We start from the raw sequence: 22,907 nt of genomic DNA on the forward strand, positions 1-22,907 counted from the left end.
TTTGTTCTCGCCGAGGAATACTCGGCCGAGTATAGTGAATACTCGACCGAGTATTGGACACTCGGCCGAGTATGCACTTACTCGACCGAGTGTCCGGTTTGGCGGAGTGTTATTCCGACGGTTTGATTAAGGAATGATTAGGGTATTTTATATTTTCGCGTCAGTTTCTAATATCATTTTCAAAGCGTTATCATTTCTACGTTACCCTAATCATACCCAAATCATTCCCTAATCCTTTCATTGAGCATTTCGTAGCATCTTTGTGTGGATAATAGCGGTGATTCTTGCGTATAAGTTCTTGTTGCACTGTTGGTAAGTTCTATCTTTGTAATTATTGCATCTTTTTGGGTTACTGTACATTTATATGGGAAGGGGATGTTGGGAATTGTGCAAAGTGTAATTGTGTTGTATGATCATTGTATAGGAGAAGACTTCGTAGAGGAGCCTTTTTGATTGTCCGTGTTGCATACTGCTGTGGTTGCTAAGGTAGGGTTTCCCTACTCAGTTTACTGTGCTTTACATGACATGTTGTTGTAATTATCGTTGTCTGTTGATCATCGTAGTATGGAGATTGTTGTGACAGTGTTGGTGTGAGGGGATTGAGATGACGGTGATGTCATGTGATTGGGATTGTGGTGGAGTCACTTGCGGGAGTGGCTTCACACCTTAGTTCGCCCTCCGTGGAACCCGCCACGGGAGGGGATGTGCACATTAAGGGACAGGGATCATTGTCGCTCGTTGAGGAGCTGGACTAGGTGGGATCGGCTGCGGTCACCCACTGGCGGCGAGGATTACCTGTTGCGATGGGTAATCTGGCAGGGCTACACACTTTAGTGTGTAGTCGGTTACTATGTGATCTTGGGTGATTGAGAGTGATGATGATCAGACGAGTATTGCATTTGTTTGTTTCGATATTTGCATAATACTGACCCCGTTGTTGTTTGTGGAATCTGCGGTGATCCATTCGGGGATGGTGAGCAGGCTTGACAGGTATTGCTAGTGAGAGCTTGGGGATTATCTTGGGAGATTTGCCACCACGAGTCCTAGCATCACCGTCTGTGTCTTAGTGGATTTTCATTTTAATGTTAAGACTTTGAAGTTGTATTTTGTTAAACAGTCTTTGGTTTTGGATATTGTAAACTTTACATTTCACAGTACTTTAATAATAGTGCTCATTTCAGACGCTTTTGGTATGTACTAACCTCGGGCAACCGAGATGGTAACGCACTTTCATGGTAGGGTGGTCCTGGTAAGGCACCTTGGTATGAGGGGGTGTTACAGAAACATCCCATAATTGTGTAAATTCGGTAAGTCACGTTGACTAATTCTACCTCTAGAACTCTTGGTCGACGAATTTCCTTAAATCCATCTACTAGCCCCGGAACACAAGACCGTCTTATATCCCGTTGAGTCCAACCAATTTTGGCGTGTGATAACCGCTTACCACCCTACTTACTCAAGGTAAAAAGAGAACACCCCGCTTGGGCGAGCGTGGCTCTAATGAACAAGAGATTCATAGGTGTTACTAATTGGTAAGGCTAATCTCAATTTTAGTTATGTGAGAGATCTTGTCAATTTAGTCATAAATTCCCTATAAGTGAACTAAGCCGGTGAATGTAAATGACGTAAATTGACAACCGTGAAAATAAAATGCATGTGAATGGCGAATTTGGCATGCGCGAAAATAAAACAAGCAAACAAGTAAGCATATGAATAAATCCTAGTATGGCCACCTAGTTAATAAAAACTAGTCTATTACATCTCGGAAACCAACTCCTTGGTCCCTTACCTCTTCATTCCAAAAGTGGCTCCTTCTTGTGGGATTTGGAACACCTTCCAAAAATAGACTCCGTCTCGATGTAATCCGTCTTTTGGAAACGCCGGTAAGAATAACAATTACAAATGAATTACATAGCTATTCCTATTATACATTAATTAATAAAATAAATAAAACTATTAATTAATTACAAAAAAATCGATATTCCCATTCATTTCGTGTAATAACGATTAAAATTAAACTAGGCCATACTAGGTACATGATCGGAGCCATTTGGTGTTCACAATTAAACATATGTGGTCGTTGGTCAATGGTCGATACAAAACACAATTTATACTTCACAAACAACTCTACAATTAGTAAAGAGGCAAGTAAAGGTCGGATCCCAAGGGACGGGTATTGAAATGAAGATTCTATTGTAACTAGTGGTGTCTAGGGGTGTCACAAATTGGGTTGATGTAGAAGGTCACTAAACTAAAATAGCAATGAAAATAAACTAACAAGGTAAATGAAATAAGGGTGTAAACAATTGATTAAAAGCACTAGGGTGTCATGGGTTCATAGGGGAATCATGGGATATGATCATACAAACATGTTCTCAAATTATAAGCAAGCAATTATTGTTGTGATGGATTGAGTTGGGTTATATCTTACAATCCTAGGAAAGTTTGGGTCCCGGAGCCGAATCTCTTGGATTGTACAACACCTACAAGTCGACTTAATCTTCCCTACTTAACACATGCATGGTCTAACAAGACTCGAGTTGGGTTATGTCTTACAAGTCAAGTTGAAAGGATAGAAGATGATAGTAAATGCAAGGATTCATAGGCTTAGCATTTCATCAAATATAACATGTGCATGTATTAAGATCAAAACAAGCAAGCAAATAAGATATGAAAGCATATTAATTTAAGCATGAATCATTCCCCATGTTGGTTTCCCCTAATCACCCATTAAACCCTAGCTAAGAGACTACTCACTCATTATCATATTGATCATGCTAGAAAGGTTGTCAATCATACTAACATAATGAAACATGATGAATAAATGAAAGTAATTAGCAATAATTAAAAAGGGATTAAGAGATTATACCTACTAATGATTCCAATAATAAAGCAAGAATAATAGAAGAACTTGATGATTGATGGAAGGTTGTCAATCTCCCAATAAACCCAATAATCTTCTAATTACCCAAAATAAATGAAGAACTAGAGAGAGATTAAGGAACTAAAACTTGGATTAGAACTTGATTAATATTTGATTACAATATTGAAGAGAGATTTGATTGATATTAACTACTCTAATTATTGATAAGAAGAACATGCTCCTCTAATTAGACTAATGGGGTATTTATAGTGGAAATTAGGGAGGATGCATTAGGGTTAACTAAGGGCTAAACTAGTAATTACACTTTTTAAGTTGAGCAAGGAGCCTCCGGGATTATCCGAGAGAAGGGCTTCTCCATTTCGTAGTTAGAAGAACGAAACTATGCTGTGCTGTGATCCGTGCGGCTGGGAGTCGGGACGGCCGGATCTGGGGTGGACAATCCGAGCGGATCAAGGAACAAGACGCTCGGACTGGGCATGGGGAATCCGAGCGGATTCCTGGTGAGGACGCTCGGACTGGCAAGGACGGACGGATTCTCTATAATCCGTTCGGATTGTAGTTCAGCAACTTTCCTTCTTCTTTTTCTTCCCTTTTTCTTCACGAATTCCTTGGGGATTTCCTTGGGGACTCAAGGATCCTTTTCTCAACAATGCTCTTCTACTATGCTATGTACAAAGGCCTTCTAGTCTTGTCTCTCCTTGATGCTTGGTCATTGAATACGATCAATTTAGCCTCGTTTTGCCATGAAAATGCAAGATTCTTACTCCTTTCCTACCAAGGGATCAAAATCTCAAAGAATATGCAAAACAAAGAACTAAAGATAAGAAATGACCCAAATAGGCACTAAAAAGCATGGAAACAATGGTAATTCGGGGGCTAAATATGCGCTAATTATGGTCACATCAAATATCCCCAAACCGAACCTTTGCTCGTCCCGAGTAAAGAGGTGACAAAGACTAGGACCAATACTAACCTAACCTAATAATAATAGCCGATATGAGACAATTAGCGGGTCTCACTCCGCCCCTTCAACTCACAACAAGACAACCATGAGGTAGGATGCCTTCTTGTAAGGCAAGGTGGGTCTTGCCAAAATGGCGACACATCCAAACATTAAGCACACAAAAACACATAATGGATGCATCTACAAAAGAATAGCCACTTTCCTCATCTAAGTGGCGGAAATTATCTACAAGGGAAGCAATTCAAGGGTACACAATCCTTCATAGATGCAATTTCTTCAAACTACTAAGCCTAGAAGGATACTAATAAATCACCTCCAAAAGGTGTCAAGCTAGGGTACCTTTGTCCTCAATCGTTAAATGCTTTTGTCAAGAGTAGATTCCCTATGGTGTTAGAAACACTGGAGGATCGCGGAATTCCCCCTCTTGCCTAGACAAGAAGAAGGGTCGTCCCCTCTCTACCATGCACAAAAATGGATACGATGGATAAAGGGATCAATAGATATTGAGTTTCACTTTGGGAGTTTGCTTTTGTTTTTGTTTTTCCCCCCAATTTCTTGTGGCATTTGACTTTTTGAGAACACTTTCTTGCCATTTCTTTTTGAACATTTTCAAAGTCACCCCAATTAGTAACGAGGGTGCCTTGTATTTGAAGCTTTAGGAGTTTATTTTTGCTCCTCTTTTCTTTTGATGCATTTTTTCAAACTTTCTTTCACTTTTCATTTCATTGAACTCAAATTGATTTCTTTTTGTTTTGTGCCCATTCCCTTTTTGTGACAAAAATGTGGTAGAACATGGATGAATGATAGAAGTATGCATGGTTTCAAGGGTCACCTTGGAATAAACGGTAGCCAAGGAGTTATCACACCACAAGGTACTCTTGACTAGGCCTTAAACCATGGGTCAAAGGATACTAGCATGACACATCCTAGGGTGTTTTACAAATATTCTAACAAGCAAAGTCTTAAGAACAAAAAGCATCTACTAGGGCCTATATATACTTGTCAAGCTTCCCAAGTAGACGGTTTCGCAAAATTTTCTAACATGCAACTATATGCCATGATGCAACTAACATATAAACATCCTAATGCAAATGATTCTACCAACTAGTATGCCAAATAAACTAGATGCAATCCTAAGTTCACATTGTTATACCGCATCAATCAAAATAAAGCCACATAGTCATTAACATGAAGAGGAAAAAGGAGATTGGAAAGATCATACCATGCGGTCTTCAATATCCTCATGTCTCGGATGTGGCGTAGTCAATCAAAGTGAACAAGGATGAAACAAACACAATATATACAAGACAATATATACAAGGGAAATGAACTTGTTTTTGGTTTTTCAATTTTTTCAATTTTTATGATTTTTGAAATTTTTTCAATTTTTATGGTTTTTGAATAAAAGTTAAGTGTTAGAATTCCCATCCCCACACTAATATGGGCATTGTCCTCAATGGCCAAAATGATGGAAATTATGCAAGGATGATGCATGATTTTCTATACTAAATGCAATTCTACACTAGACTATACTACATGATGCATGGTTTTTGTTATGACGGAGAGGATAATTTAAATTACCTCCCGTTGCGTATGCATTAACTTCCCCAAACCAAGTAAGACACTATTGCTAATGTCAAAGCATGGGGGAGTTCATGCACATGCTATGCTATGCATGAGACTAAATTGTCATTTTGGATTTTACAAAAGTGGGAACAATAAAGAACACCTCAAAGGAACCGAGGTGCGAGTCCTTTGATGTTGCTAGGACTAAACCAACAATGATCAAAATGAAATAAAATACAAACAAACAAAATGCAAAGTTCTTTTCATGAAAAATAAAGATAAAGAGGAAAGATTTGAAAACTTCACTTGAACTAAGGTGGGTGCCTCTTGCCCGCTCCACCTAGTGATGAAGTAATCTCCTAGATATCGGCATCATCTCCTTCAATATCGGTATCCCAAATATCCCTTGAAGCATCACTTAAACTTGGATCCATGAATTCATCTTCTTCTTCACTCTCAATCTTCACCGTATCACCTCCACAAGAGTCACCACTTTCTTCCCCTTTGCGACCATTTGCCCCTTCATTAGCCTTCTCCGAGTTAGGAAAGAGCAACTCCATTTGAGCCCATGAAGGAAAAACTCCTTCTTCACTTATCCGTCCCTTTTGAACCATGTCGAGGTATTGAGGGTAAAGAGCATAATAGTTGTCCACCTTGGTTTCATATTGACGGTAGTGCATGTCTTGCAAGATTCCCGTGACAAAGTCGTCACGGGGAGGACATGAAGGGATTAGGATGGTTGTAGGGTTGGTAGGGAAAGGGGTAGGGAGGCACCTTTATGTTTTCACCTTGGGTTTGTTGTTCTTGTTGTTGTGGTGGAGGAGCTTGCGGGGGTGGAGCTTGCCTTTCTTGACTTTGAATGAGGTAGGAGGGTATTGGGGACAAGCGTCCTCTCCTTGGGGAAATTCGAGGTAGGTCGGCCATCGGAAGGTAGATAGGATCACTTCCTTTTGTCAACCATTTGATCCTTTTATCAACCCCCTCAAGGGTTATCCAATGGTGTTGCACAACAAGGAGGTCTTCATTAATTCTCATTCCTCCCGAGAGTGGAGTGTACTCATTGTTCTCATTGAACCTAGGATTAAAGTGCTTTGCAAGCTTTGTTATGAGTCCACCATTCACTATATGCTTCTTCCCATCAACATCTCCATTTCGGAATTTTGCCCACTTTTCTAGCAAGACTAGAGGTGCATTGAGATGATACCCGTCTCTTCCTTGAATGTTTAGATAGGATTCCATGAACATGAGGTCCATTTGATTAACAATAGCCGGATCTCGGCGGGCGAAGAGGGTACCCGAAAGAAATCGGTATGCGAGCCTCAAAATCGGGTTTTGGATGTGGAAAGCAAGACACTCCTTGGTAAGAATGAAGTCCCGGCCCGTCATGGCCCTCCATAAGGGTGCGACACTATACTTTTTGGGTCTTGATGTTCGGGTAGGCGAAACATCAAGCCCGAACACATTCGCAAATTCCACAAGAGTCATTGTTCTAGAGACATTTTCCAACCTAAACTCTATCGAAATCACTTTGTTTGAAGTTGTAATCTTTAAGCAACTCAAGAATTCGAGCACAAGAGACCGATAGGTGGGTTCAAACATGCGAAAGAGTGGTGAAAGACCAAAAACCTCAAATAAAGCCTCTACTTGGTGGAAAATTCCAAGCTTTCTCAAAGTAGAATGACACAAGAATTTAGTAGGAAGGATATTCTTACTTAAGAGTCGATGGAAGACCAATCGCTGCACATCATCAAGGAACTCCACATTCGAGAAATCATCGAGTCTTGCGAGGTCTATAATTTCTACATGTTCTCTTCTAATGGTGTTGAGATGAGAAGTAGAGGAACTCCCCATCATCCTTGGTCTTCTTGTGCTTCTAAGAGAGGATCTTCTAGGTGCCATTCTTGCTTCTTTTGATTTGTGAAAGAGTAAGGTTGCTTCTTATTGATTGAGTGATGAAACCCTAGAAAATTTGGGGGTTTTTAATTTTGTGGGTGAAGAGAGTGATTTGGATATGTATGGGAGTCATGAGGAGGTGAGTTTTATAGGGTAAGTGGAAGGAGTAGTGATGTGTCATTATATGGGTGGTGGGGTGTAATTTAATTGAGAAAAGTCGGGTCGAGAAACGGGCAGGGAGACGAGCGGATTCGAAGCTGAGACGCTCGGATTCTCCTCTCACGGGACGGGCGGATTCTGGGCAAGACGCCCGGATTCTACCACAGAGTAAAATCCCAGAATTTTTCTCGCCTCAAGACGAGCGTCCCGAGCATAAGACGCTCGGATTCTTCAGGGTCAGGACGGGCGTCTTTTTGAGTAGACGGGCGGATTCTTCGACAGAGATTTTTCTTTGAAATGCTCAGGGGAAAAGACGGGCGTCTTTCCACTAATCCGGCCGGATTCTCTCAGACGGGCGTCTTCTTCCTTAGGACGCTCGGATTCTTCATCAGTCCAGAAACCTTCAATTTCTCAACACAGCTGGACGCGCGGTTTTTCCCTTGGACGTCCGTATTCTGCCAGGACGTCCGGATCTCCAGAGAGACGCACGGATTCTTGCCGCGGGTGTTGACTTTTTTCTCCTTTCTTTCAATGCATCCCCACACCTAGGAATTTTCTCCTTCTTTCATTCAAAAACTCATTAGTAACCCTCCCTCACTTGTGCTCATGAAAAGAATTTATGCTATTAAACAAATGCAATTAAATAATAAATACAAGTTAGAGGGTTAGTATATTTACAAATGGTGGTTTAGGGAGGACTCCACCAAACTCTCATTCTTGATGAGATGTCAAGGAGAAGGAGGACCGAGGTAGGTAGCCTCGACCTCTCCAACAAATGCTCCTTCATAGTATGGCTTCAATCTTTGACCATTTACCTTGAACTTGCTTCCATCTTCGGCCTTGAGTTCGAAATCTCCATACTTCCCAACTTCGGTTATCACATAGGGACCCATCCATCTAGAGTTCAATTTTCCTTTAAAGAGTCGGTAGCTGGAATTGAATAGAAGGACTTTGTCTCCCTTGTGCAAGGCCTTTTGTCGAATTCTCTTGTCATGAAGCAATTTTGTTCTTTCTTTGTAAATTTTTGCATTCTCATAAGATTGTAGTCGGAATTCTTCCAACTCTTGGATTTGGATCATCCTCTTTTGACCGCTCAATTTGAGATCAAGATTGAGTGCTCGGATTGCCCAATAAGCTTTGTACTCCAATTCGATTGGTAAATGACATGCTTTTCCATATACAAGCTTGTAGGGGGAGGCGCCTATGGGAGTCTTATAGGCCGTCCTATAAGCCCAAAGAGCATCATCAAGCTTTGTGCTCCAATCTTTCCGAGTCTTGTTCACAACTTTTTCAAGAATTTGTTTGATCTCTCTATTTGAAATTTCCACTTGACCGCTTGTTTGAGGATGATATCCCAAGCCGGTTCGATGTTGAACACCATATTTGGTCAAAAGGGATGCAAGCTTCTTTTCATGGAAATGTGTTCCTCCATCACTAATGATAGCTCTAGGAACTCCAAATCTTGGGAAAATTATCTTCTTGAAAAGCTTGGTGACCGTTTTTGCATCATCATTTGGGGTGGCAATTGCCTCCACCCACTTTGAAACGTAATCTACGGCCACAAGGATGTACTTGTTCCCGTTAGATGTCACAAAGGGTCCTTGGTAGTCAATTCCCCAAACATCGAAAATCTCCACCTCTAGAATACCCCTTTGCGGCATTTCGTTTCTCCAAGATATATTGCCCGTTCTTTGACAAGCATCGCAATGAATGATAAATTCTCTTGTATCTTGAAACATCGTGGGCCAATAGAAGCCCGATTGGAGGATTTTTGCAACGGTTCTTCTTGCTCCATGGTGCCCACCGTAGGGTGATGAATGACATCCTTCCAAGATTCCTTGGATTTCCCATTGAGGGATGCATCTCCAGTAGAGCCCATCACTACACTCCTTATAGAGGTTTGGATCATCCCAAAAGTACCTCTTCACTTCAAATAGGAATCTCTTCCTTTGGTTGTGGTTCAAATTAGGAGGGAGCACTTTTCCAACAATATAGTTAGCATAATCGGCAAACCATGGGGTGATGTGCCTTTCAAGTTGAGTTTGAATGGCCATCAAAATATCGTCGGGAATGAGTCATTGATCGGGGTTTCTCCATTTTCATCATGAAACCGGATCCTTGACAAGTGATCCGCCACTACGTTCTCGGCTCCTTTCTTGTCTCTTATTTCCAAGTCAAATTCTTGAAGTAGCAAAATCCATCTCAACAACCTTGGTTTTGCCTCCTTCTTTATCAAGAGATGTCGAAGAGCACGGTGATCCGAAAATACAATCACCTTGGATCCAAGTAAGTAGGACCGAAATTTATCCAAAGCATAAACAATGGCAAGAAGCTCCTTTTCGGTCGTGTCATAATTTACTTGAGAAGGGTCGAGGGTTTTGCTTATGTAATAGATGGCATGAAGAGCTCTCCCTACCCGTTGGCCAAGTACCGCTCCAACGGCGTAGTTGCTAGCGTCACACATAATCTCAAAAGGTAACTCCCAATTTGGGGGTTGGATGATTGGTGCCGAGATCAATGCTTCTTTGATTCTATTAAAAGCTTCAACACACTCGTCAGTAAATTGGAATTGGGCATCCTTAAGCAAAAGTTGAGTGAGGGGTTTTGCTATTTTAGAAAAATCTTTTATGAAACGACGGTAAAAACCCGCGTGACCGAGAAAACTTCTCACCCCTCTAACATTCACGGGAGGTGGGAGTTTCTCTATCACCTCAACTTTAGCTTTATCTACCTCGATGCCTTTTTCCGAAATCAAATGACCCAAAACAATTCCTTCATTAACCATGAAATGACACTTTTCCCAGTTTAAAACAAGACTAACATCTTCACATTTTTGCAATACAAGAGAAAGATTATGCAAGCATGAGTCAAAGTCCTTTCCATAAACACTAAAATCATCCATAAAAACTTCCATTATGGTCTCTAGGTAATCGGAGAAGACACTCATCATGCATCTTTGGAAAGTAGCGGGGGCATTACATAATCCAAAAGGCATCCGTCTATATGCAAAAGTGCCATAGGGGCACGTGAAGGTGGTCTTATGTTGGTCATCCGGGTGTATAGGGATTTGGAAGAATCCCGAATACCCGTCAAGGTAACAAAAGAATTTCTTAGAGGCTAACCTCTCAAGCATTTGGTCAATGAATGGCAAGGGGAAGTGATCTTTCCTTGTTGCGGAGTTCAATTTACGGTAGTCAATGCACATACGCCAACCGGTGATCATTCTTGTGGGTATTAATTCATTCTTTTCATTTGTCACTACCGTAGTACCTCCTTTCTTAGGTACCACTTGGACGGGGCTAACCCACAAAGAATCCGATATGGGATATATGATTCCCGCATCAAGTAATTTCATGACTTCTCCTTTGACAACTTCTTGCATGTGGGAGTTCAATCTTCTTTGGGGTTGAATGGTAGGTCTATGGTCGTCCTCTAGATGAATCCTATGCATGCAAAAGTTGGGACTTATCCCCTTAAGGTCATCTAAACTATAACCTATAGCCTTTTCATGTTGTTTCAAAGACATTAAGCAATTTACCCAATTGGTCATCATCAAGTCTATCATTAACAATCACGGGTTTGGTCTTTGATTCATCAAGGTAAGCATATTTCAAATTTGGGGGAAGGGGTTTCAAAGTAGGAGTTTGTACCTCACTTTCCTCCTTTGGAGTTTCATTGAGAATTTGCTCCATCTCCATTAAACATTCCATCCTCATGACATATTCTTCTTCACTTTCATTAACCTCATCATATTCAAATTCCATGATGGGTTCCTCTTGCTCTTGAGTTTGTAGAATATCTTCTAGGATAGATTGCTCATCCTCTATGGGTTGACATGCTTCTACTAGAATATTATGCACCAACTCGGATTGTGCATGGGTGAGTTCTTTGTTAGCTAGAGCGGCCTCAAAGAGATCCACCTCCAACTCCCAATACATGCTCTTAGCCTTACTTGCTTCTAAGGCCTCTAATGCTTGCATGGGATCCTTGAAGTAAGGGATACTCAAGTGGTCCTCTACAAAACAATCTATGAAATCCATTCTTGCAAAATATCAAACAACTAGAAAACAATTAGAACAAACCTTGAGGAGTTTTACTTCCCAAGGTGAAAAAGACACAACTAAAAACAATAAAAGAAATCTTAAATCAATTAAACACTGTCCCCAAAACGGCGCCATTTTTGATCGGAGCCATTTGGTGTTCACAATTAAACATATGTGGTCGTTGGTCAATGGTCGATACAAAACACAATTTATACTTCACAAACAACTCTACAATTGGTAAAGAGGCAAGTAAAGGTCGGATCCCAAGGGACGGGTATTGAAATGAAGATTCTATTGTAACTAGTGGTGTCTAGGGGTGTCACAAATTGGGTTGATGTAGAAGGTCACTAAACTAAAATAGCAATGAAAATAAACTAACAAGGTAAATGAAATAAGGGTGTAAACAATTGATTAAAAGCACTAGGGTGTCATGGGTTCATAGGGGAATCATGGGATATGATCATACAAACATGTTCTCAAATTATAAGCAAGCAATTATTGTTGTGATGGATTGAGTTGGGTTATATCTTACAATCCTAGGAAAGTTTGGGTCCCGGAGCCGAATCTCTTGGATTGTACAACACCTACAAGTCGACTTAATCTTCCCTACTTAACACATGCATGGTCTAACAAGACTCGAGTTGGGTTATGTCTTACAAGTCAAGTTGAAAGGATAGAAGATGATAGTAAATGCAAGGATTCATAGGCTTAGCATTTCATCAAATATAACATGTGCATGTATTAAGATCAAAACAAGCAAGCAAATAAGATATGAAAGCATATTAATTTAAGCATGAATCATTCCCCATGTTGGTTTCCCTAATCACCCATTAAACCCTAGCTAAGAGACTACTCACTCATTATCATATTGATCATGCTAGAAAGGTTGTCAATCATACTAACATAATGAAACATGATGAATAAATGAAAGTAATTAGCAATAATTAAAAAGGGATTAAGAGATTATACCTACTAATGATTCCAATAATAAAGCAAGAATAATAGAAGAACTTGATGATTGATGGAAGGTTGTCAATCTCCCAATAAACCCAATAATCTTCTAATTACCCAAAATAAATGAAGAACTAGAGAGAGATTAAGGAACTAAAACTTGGATTAGAACTTGATTAATATTTGATTACAATATTGAAGAGAGATTTGATTGATATTAACTACTCTAATTATTGATAAGAAGAACATGCTCCTCTAATTAGACTAATGGGGTATTTATAGTGGAAATTAGGGAGGATGCATTAGGGTTAACTAAGGGCTAAACTAGTAATTACACTTTTAAGTTGAGCAAGGAGCCTCCGGGATTATCCGAGAGAAGGGCTTCTCCATTTCGTAGTTAGAAGAACGAAACTATCTTTGTCTTTGTGATCCGTGCGGGCCGGGAGTCGGGACGGCCGGATCTGGGTGGACGATCCGAGCGGATCAAGGAACAAGACGCTCGGATTGGGCATGGGGAATCCGAGCGGATTCTGGTGAGGACGCTCGGATCGGGCAAGGACGGACGGATTCTCTATAATCCGTTCGGATTGTAGTTCAGCAACTTTCCTTCTTCTTTTTCTTCCCTTTTTCTTCACGAATTCCTTGGGGATTTCCTTGGGGACTCAAGGATCCTTTTCTCAACAATGCTCTTCTACTATGCTATGTACAAAGGCCTTCTAGTCTTGTCTCTCCTTGATGCTTGGTCATTGAATACGATCAATTTAGCCTCGTTTTGCCATGAAAATGCAAGATTCTTACTCCTTTCCTACCAAGGGATCAAAATCTCAAAGAATATGCAAAACAAAGAACTAAAGATAAGAAATGACCCAAATAGGCACTAAAAAGCATGGAAACAATGGTAATTCGGGGGCTAAATATGCGCTAATTATGGTCACATCAGTACAATAAGATAAAAACTTTAAATAAATGACAATCATTCATTCAACTTAAATAAATATGCTTCAAATGCTTTAAAATCATGCGAAAATCGCCCTATCTATCAACCGTTGGTATTCATCTCTGTTTTTAGTGGATTTAATCGATTTTTAACATGTCAAAATCAATAATCAACACTTAAATCTCATTTAAGTCCAAACTAATTGTCCGAACTGTTTTGAACTTTAAAATTAGTCCTCACTAATTTTATGATAAATATTTAGTTTGATTTGGTGATATTTTGCTAATTTAATCGATAAAATCGTAATATTTAAGTAAAAATCCAAAATAATTGAAACATTACCCAAAAAATTGAAACAAAATTTTTTAGTATTCTGGAACACTCCCAATAACACCAAAATGTCAGAAAAATGGCCCAAAAATTCCGGATAAAGTTTATGAAGAAAAAGATCGATATTTATCGGTTTTTAACCACTAAAACCAATAAACATCAAAACAAAGTGAAAACACATATTAAAATTCACTTTTAACATTTAAATAATATTTTAAAATGTACATAAACTTATCAAGGGCAAAATCAAATGTTTCGAAATTATGATTAAATTATTTCTCTTTTATCGACTTTTATCTCATAAAATCTATAAACATGCAAAAAATTCGAACCAACCTTCAACCTTTTGCTTACAATCAGTAGAAAACATGCATGAAATACCATAAAAAATCCATGCACCGAATCAACTTTTAACTATTTTTAGTCAATTTTTTAAACTAAAATACGGCATTTTGACTCGGTTTTCTACCAAAAATCATTAAAAATAGCAAAATAACTTCAAAAATCACCAAACTTAACCACAAACCTTTTAAGATCAGTAGGTATGCATGCGCCAAAAATTTCTTGCTAAAACCTCTTCTAACACAATTTTTGAGTTTTTATAAATTATCTCATAATTCAATAAAATGCTTAAAATCAACATGCAAATTACAAGCCTAAGCTCTGATACCACTTGAAAGATCATAGATCCATATTAGACTCTCTAATAAAAATTAAATTATCTCATAATTTATCATTTAGGTGATCTATGTAACATGCATGCAATTTCCTTACATTGATTTTATGGTAAAATGGGCACAAACTAGTTCACCTTACTAGTTTGTTCTTGAGCTTATACCAAATGGATGATCCTCCTTACTAATCTTCAAAGAGAAGATCTCCTTCAAGATGCACCCAAGAACTTAACCGAAAAATAATAACAAGTAATTAACTAGAAACTTGTTAAAATTATACCCTTGATAATATTTTAATATTACTAACTCTCTTAGTAAATATTGATTTGTATACTAACAATCTTAGTAGAGATGTATATTATTTTAGAGAGAGGAAGACCAAATAAATCACATGCAAAGTGTACAAGTGAATTATGAAAAATGAACAACAATTTGGTCTATAAAGGGGAGGGGGGGGGGGGGGTCCGAGTGGAGTGTTAAATTTGTCTTATATTTTTCATCTTACATCACATGCAAAATCTTTTATAAGATAACTTATAGTAGTATATAAAGTAAGGTGAAATGATTATGTTCCTAATCATCCACTACTCTATTTTACATGGTCCACTTGCCCATTTACGGGTCCATATTGGTTCTTATATTTGTCGCACAAATACATGTAATTTTATTTTAAACATCATTTCATGTTTAAATACTTCCATAATTAATTCGTCCAAATCACTCCGTAAATATACGTGTACCACTACACATATTATTTACGTACTAATATTAATCACATCAATCAATTAGTACAATTTTAGTGAATTAACATTTAAATAACTAAAACCCGTTTCCCAAAATTTATTATTCAATTATCACATAATTAAATAATAAGTGCCGTTCCTCGAGTTCGCAACTCGAATTCTCTCTTAAAATAATTGACTAACCTTTTAGTCTACAAATCAAGGGACTAAATAAATTGTATCTCATACAATTAATTAGTTGTCTATTGGGGTTCGTTCCTATAGCTGTGACCGAAAGTGGCCAGTTGATCACCGCCGTCTCACGACCATAACGTCAAACTCTAGTCAGCCAACCGTTATCGATTTACGTTAATCAACTGACGAGGATCAAATAATTAAATATCTGATGATATTCCATTAATGAGATTTATTATGTTAACGCACTATTGTGGAGGACACTAACTCCAACATCTACATACATTCGAGTCGAGCAATCACTAAAATGTTAACTTAGTTAATCTCATTTCGTTAAACATGTAAGTCTGAGGGTGTAAAGCCCGTCTTTTTAATTGTATTTTATTTTTGTATCAATTAATATAAGATTCACGTCAAAAACACATTCAAAACCGGCTCTAAAAGACCTTTATTCAAAACTGTTTTACGAAACAACAGTTACCAGACGTTGAGAAGAAACGCAGCAGCAGCAGCACCTCTTCGAAGGGTTGCAGCACCTGTTGCGCCTCTTCTATAGGCTGCCGTTGCTCCTGCTTTTCTGCTTCTTCCTCGGGTTTCTGTAGTTTTATTCCTTTTTCTTTTATTTTTCTTATTTTCTTTTTTTTTTATACATAAACCGTGTTTTAATTATTCTTCAATGTTATCACGTTGTTTTCGACTTAAATCCCTTATAATCAATATTTGCGGGTTTTCGTCATTAAATCAAACCCGGATTTTAGAGGCTCGATTTGTCCGTATCAAGTCTATGGAATTCTTCCTTTATATATATTTCCGTTGTTTATTTTAGTTTGTTATTTTCTTTCAAAGTTCAAAGTCCGTTTTCATAACTAAACCTAGTTCGTTTCCTAATTCGTTTTAATTCGTTTCTAACCCATTTTAATCGTTTTAATTCGTGTTTATCGCTTTTATGACGGTTTTAGATGTAATTAATATGCTAAATAACCTTCACTTGAGTCTAATGTCGACAATCAATCGTAAAACATACCAAGGAATATTAATTACCCGCGGTTCTGACTTCACAGCCATAGCTCAACTCAAGAACAGATGAAGGAATAGCTGCGCCTCTTCTAAAGGACGCAGCAGATGCTGCGCTGATTCTGAGGTGAGTTCTATCCCTAAACTTTCGTTATCGCTTTGGCGTAGTCTTTAATTACTCGTTTAATTGACTATTAATTGTAATATCACCTTTAACTTGTCTTATTTTATCATTTTAATTTCTAATCTTTTTATTCTCTTTTCTTTTCCTTAAATTTCCGTCTTGAGTATATTTTTGGCGTAAATCAATTCACCATTTTAATTCATTGCAATTTTAATTATCATTATTTTATTTATCGTATTTATTAATGTATGATTTATTTACTTGTTTCTCACATGTAATTAATCCTAAATACGATTCGACACAAATGTTTGCTAAAATACGTGTTCACCGACATAGTCTAATTCACATGCTAAGATTAAAACGTTGGATGTTGGATGTTGCATTGCATGCATATAATCGACGACATATCGAATATGAACGATTTTCTTTATCATTAGTAGAGGCCGTTATCGAGGCGGACGGGATTAGGTGTTCGATTAAAGAACTTCCTAATACGTACTCTCACCCCTTACTCCAGATCTCTGAGAACATCCGTGTTTATTGGCATCCACGAAAGTCATTCTTGATATAGAATGCTACGGGTAACGAGTTCTTTGTGCTCATGTCACTACTTTGTGTCTTCACATGACACGAGGTATTCGAACGGTTCCAATTTTCCATAAAAATTGGTAGGGACTCCACAAATGCACGCTTTTTTCAAGCGCTTCCGCGCGAGCCGCGGGTGGCCTTTGTCCATAGTTTGGCGACTCCGCTGGGGATTATACACTTATGTGTTACCCAGGGTGAAACTTGAACGAGGTTAGGGAATAGTTTATACGAGACAGTTGTTGGTTTTCATTACTCGAGCTTCTTAGGTCGTTTTATTCGGCCTTCCTACGCCCAATCTAACCCATTTGACCAATCGTCCTGTCTGGACGGTCCAAATTCTTATCTGGGCCTAAGGATAGATATCGATTGATGTCAACAATACCGTGGTACATACTCTTGTTTGTATCAATAGCTTTCACTACTCGAGGGAATGGTATAGGAACCGACCTTACTCATGTTTGGCACGGACCTCTCCACAGACCAGAGTTTGATTGTTTGGTATGGCAACCCATCTTTTAAGCAAAAACCCTTTAAATGCACTCAGCATACCGTTATAATGCCTGTATGTTTGTATCATATACGTGCTCACCATTTTGTAAACAAAACAATGACGAAATAATTAATTTTATAAAATCAAAATCCCTTTTAAAAATGTAAATACTTTCAAAAGTGGCCTAAAATTGCGCAAAGTGAGTCGAAACTCTATCCAAATTTCAAGTCAAAATTCGGACCTCAAAACCCATTTTAAACTCACCACGAGTCAACACTCCTATAACTACACTACAGTTGCCTAGGGCAAACATTTCAAAATTTGTCATTTCGAAACCTCACTTAACACAGTGTCACACTCCCACTTCACAAGTCGAGTCTTTCTTTTTAAGTAAGGGTGCTAAGATGGTCGATCGTGTTTTGATTCGTCGTCGATCTCTTATCCAGTATCCAAGATGACTGGAACTAGTCACGCAAGCGTTAATGGTCACCCACAACAACCCGGAAATGGTAATGAAATAATCCTAGCTGCGATCATCCGTCTCCAAACAAGTCATGACCAAGATTATGCTCGCCTTAATGCTATTGCAGGCCGAATTGTCGCTGTAGAAACTAGGCTTCCTCCTATAGAGAACGATGTTCTTGACGCGAGCGTGCACGATAACCTTTCACCCTTTATTGGACAACCTGAAGTCAACCCCCCACTAGGTCCTACTGAAGCTGAAAAGAGACTCCAATACTTGGAGGAGCAATTAATGTACCTTAAGGGATATGACATCTACAGGGAGAAGAATCGCAAGTATGAAGCAGTAAATGCTCAATTGCCAACCAACTTCTACATGACTGATATCCCAAAGTTCAAGGGGCATGAAAACCCTTTGAACCACATTCGTGCCTTCAAATATTATATGTCTATCAAGGGCATCAAACCCGAGATGTTCCTTAGGATCTTTCCTTCATCTCTCGACATTATTCCTAAACAGTGGTTTTACTCTTTGGAGCACAAGCAAATTGCTACCTGGGATGATGCCGCGATTGAGTTCACTAAACAATACGCGGATAATGCTAAGATCCATGTTAACATGCGCACTCTAGAGGTTCTTACCCAAAATGAGAAAGAAGGCTTCTTCGACTTCCTAAGTAGATGGAGAAAGACTAGCACACAACTTGTTGAACGTCCAGATGAAGCGACTCTTGTGGAAAAGTTCGTAGATAACTTGAGACCTATTTATGCAAACCACCCGAGGTACCAAAACATAAAGTCTTTTAAATATTTGACTGTGCTAGGTACGAGAATCGAAGATGACATCCGTAAAGGGCACTTGTCCAAAATGGTGGGTCGTGGATATCAGGGTTCAACGAGTCGTTCTTATGGCTCCACTAGCAACACCGATGAAGTTAATCTGGTTGAATCGCTAAGAAGAAGAATAACCCGCAAAGGAAGCTCACGAACATTGGTGATTCATATTCTAATGCTCTGAAAAGGTTGATGAAACAAGGTAAACTCCAGCCCATAGGACCTACACATGACCCAAAGAAGAAGTTTAAGTTTTGGGACAATAATGCATACTGCTGTAGATACCCAATATCTGTTGAGACTCCAACAAACACCCGATGATTATCGGAATATAACATGCTTTGGAATCGCGGCGTTTGATCGACAATTTGTGTACAACTTTACGTCGGTAAACTTAAAACGATTTCGAAAATAAAACGTTCCAAAACATTTCAAAAATACCTGGAGTGTTTAATGCACGACGACGGGGTCGCAATGACACTAATTAGAGTCAAAACCGACACCGGATCAAAAACCGACTCAAAAATTCAAATCCCGACTCCATCAACGAGTCAAACCGAGTCAACCACAAAAAACAAACATTCAAAGCCTTCTATGCTAAGATTTCCCGGATTTATGAATGGTCAAGTACCAAACATATGACTACAAATCCTAGGATAGAACAAATCATGATTGCTCTTGTGTGAAAGTGACAGGACAACTCGAAGACCCGCGACGTGGCTCGCGCCTCTTTGAGCAACCCAGGTGGCCACGTCGCTCAAAACTCACACAACCACTCATTTTCCTATAAATACCCCTCAAATGCCCCCATTTAAGAACTTACTGTTGGAAATCATATTTTAAATATCACATATTTTAGTTTAAAGTTTTGATCATAAAAACTTAAGAACTTATGCATGCAAAACATGTAAATAAGTGTAGAGGAAATCGGTTCCTTACATTGAATATTTCGGTTTATGTGCACAAGTAAGGTCTCCTACCTTCACTTGTTCTTGAGCCATGATGAGTAATAGGATGTTCCTCCAAAGACTTCAAGTATAGAAGCCACTCCTCTTGATTGCACCCAAGATTATCCCTTATCTCTACTAAATAATATGTGCTAGATATTTGTTTAGTAGTTTACCTTAAAATTGATTACTAATACTAATATATTACACTAATAATATTAGTAAACTCATTTGAACAATTTGATGATTTTCTAAGACTATTTAGAAAAGACCTTTTAAGAGATGAGAAGAAATGAAGCACAAATCAAATATGCATGCATGTGAATTGAATGAATGTGCATCAAGAGAATTAGTAGAGTACAAAATTCTCTAGTGCAAGAGGGGAGCACGGTTTTGGGGAGGTGGAGGACCAATATATGGTCCTTCCCTTTTTACTTTTGCTCTTATCTAAACCTTAGGCATGTAAGGCTAGGTAAGTAGTGTCATGATGGTGTTATTTTAGCTTATTAAAATAAATCACCACCATCCACTAACCCTCTATATTTCGGTCCACTTATAAAATGGACTACCATTTTATTTTGTCAATTTGTCAATTGTCACACAATATGTCACATGTAGTATATTACATATCATTAATTAATTTAATGTATATTTATAACATAAATATCATTTTATAAATTAATTAAATTACATACAACAAATTGACTAGTGATACTTGATCACATAAATAAAATGGGTCATATAATTAAAATTCACAACTTCTTGTAATTATAATCAACCATTCATTCTTATCTCTATTGTTTCTCAAACAATAAACAATTTTAGTAATAAAGCATTTTTATTACTAAAATAAATCTTATTTAATCCCATTATAATAAGATATCAATATTCTCTCTCACTAATTGAATTGTTCAATTTAAGGAATTGATCAACTTGTATCGTCATACAGTTAATCAACTTTACATATTAGGGAATCATCCTTTAGGTGTGACCTTAAGGGATCAACTGACCACCACCGTCCCACGACAGTAACGTCAAACTCTAGAAAGCCAATCGTCACCGATTAATGTTGATCAGTTGACTATATAATGAATCATCCCTTACGTATTCTTAAAAATGAGATTTAAACATATGATCATCATGATCGAAAATTGTGATCGCACTATTGTCGGGGACACTCCAACAATCTCCCACTTGTCCTCGACAAGTGTGCGTCACCAATTCTCTTGTCCTATTACTATCTCCCACTCAATACAAGGTGTCTTGCAGGTCGTACTTGTAAGTGATCATATCGAGAGTGGTTTCCTCGATCTGGAGAATAATTGATTTGACCGGAATTATCTACCATAGATACCTTCCAAGCGTGGCCACGCATTTCCAGTTCATTACTCCTCGAGTGGCCCTGAGATATTGTTTTAACCCTGACAAGGGGGTGGACAATTCCTATCGCACTATTCCCTTCGACTAGCCACAGCCATCATAGCCGAAAATATGCCCATTTGACCCCATTTACGAATGTCGTAGTAACATAAATCAAAGTTAATCTGAAACTGTGCCACCTTAGGCGAAGAGTCTTTAGTCAAAGAATTGACTCATTAGAATACTATAGTAGCTCTCGCCACGACCAGGCTATATAAATCTGCCAGAACTCTATAAGCGGTCACTGGGCCCGACAAAGTGTTCCTAATAGTCTGCCTATGTGATCGACTAGTCATCTCATATGACTCTATGGCACTTGAACTTGCCATCAATCGCATCACACTGTAGTCACTTCGAGACGTCACCTCATTCATGTGACTATGGGCAAATACCATGTTAATCCGAGTTCACTTTAACGGGGTTCAATATTGTCTCTACAACCCGTTTGGATGTAACAAAGTATAAAAGGAGTTTTTAGATTTAAAAACTCGAACGACAAATGTGATTATCTCATATGAATAGTCAATACCTGATTATTATTTCATATTCTATAATCTAATTTGATCTTGTATGTAGTTGTTCATCTCAATCCAATTGAAATGACATGACTCATCATGTTAAGCCTATGAATGGGCATTGTAAGTAGGTCTTAGCAACTCCCTGCTCAACCTTTCTACATACTTGTTTTCCTTCCGTAATGTATACATTTGTATTACAAAACTTTCTGAGTACGTGTCTAGATCCAATCTAGACATAGGCTTTCTTGCCTTAAAATAGCTCCCACTGTTTTCACAGTGTGCGGGACTCATCCCTCTTGCACATCCCATGATTGCAAGTGTACTCAATTTCCGTTGTAAATATTTCTCATTGTTCTTTATTGCCTAGAACGATTCTAGAAAATCTATTTCTTAAATAACATAGCCACAATGGTATCTTAACCATCCTAGTGTGTTTTGATTATGGTTTTGTTGGAAACCATGCGCAATCTCAATTGTCAATTGTCATTTGTGTAACACCCTTACACAAAATGGCATTAAAAACACTTTGCTTTACATTCTTAATGCTTCTACAAGCACGTAAGGGTAATCTTTATGGCTTACTTGGTAACTATTACTTAAATTCGATTTGAAATAATTCATCATACTCGATTGAAGTGTTATACATCATTTCCTATTTAATTGATTCGGCAGCGAAAACAAATGGAATCAATCAAATATGTTCAACTCGATTGAACTAATCATGAATCTTATCAACACAAGACTTCTTATTTGATGCTAATATCATGTAGATTTATCTCCATAAATCCGGATATTAAAAATGTATTATAATACTCCATAAGTGTCAAATCATTCCCAATGATCAATATGTCATCCACATATAAGACTAATTAAAATTTCCGTAACTCCCACTAAACTCCATGTATAAACACAACTTCTCGACTTATCGGGAAATTTTTTTTATACCATGATCAAATCATTGATTCCAACTCATTAATGTCCTACTTAAGACCATCTCTTAAGTTTAACATTATCTTAGGATGGCCAGAATCTACAAAACTCAAGACATGTATTGAATACATTCCTTCTAATTGAAGAAGTGGGTTTTAGATTCACTTGCTATATGTATATCATGATAATGAAACACAATCCCTAAGAAGATCCAAATAGACTTAAGCATTTCAACTAGTGCAAAACCCTTTGCCACCAATCAA

Source organism: Silene latifolia, chromosome 6, assembly GCF_048544455.1.
Source record: "Silene latifolia isolate original U9 population chromosome 6, ASM4854445v1, whole genome shotgun sequence".
NCBI classification, from domain to species: domain Eukaryota; kingdom Viridiplantae; phylum Streptophyta; class Magnoliopsida; order Caryophyllales; family Caryophyllaceae; genus Silene; species Silene latifolia.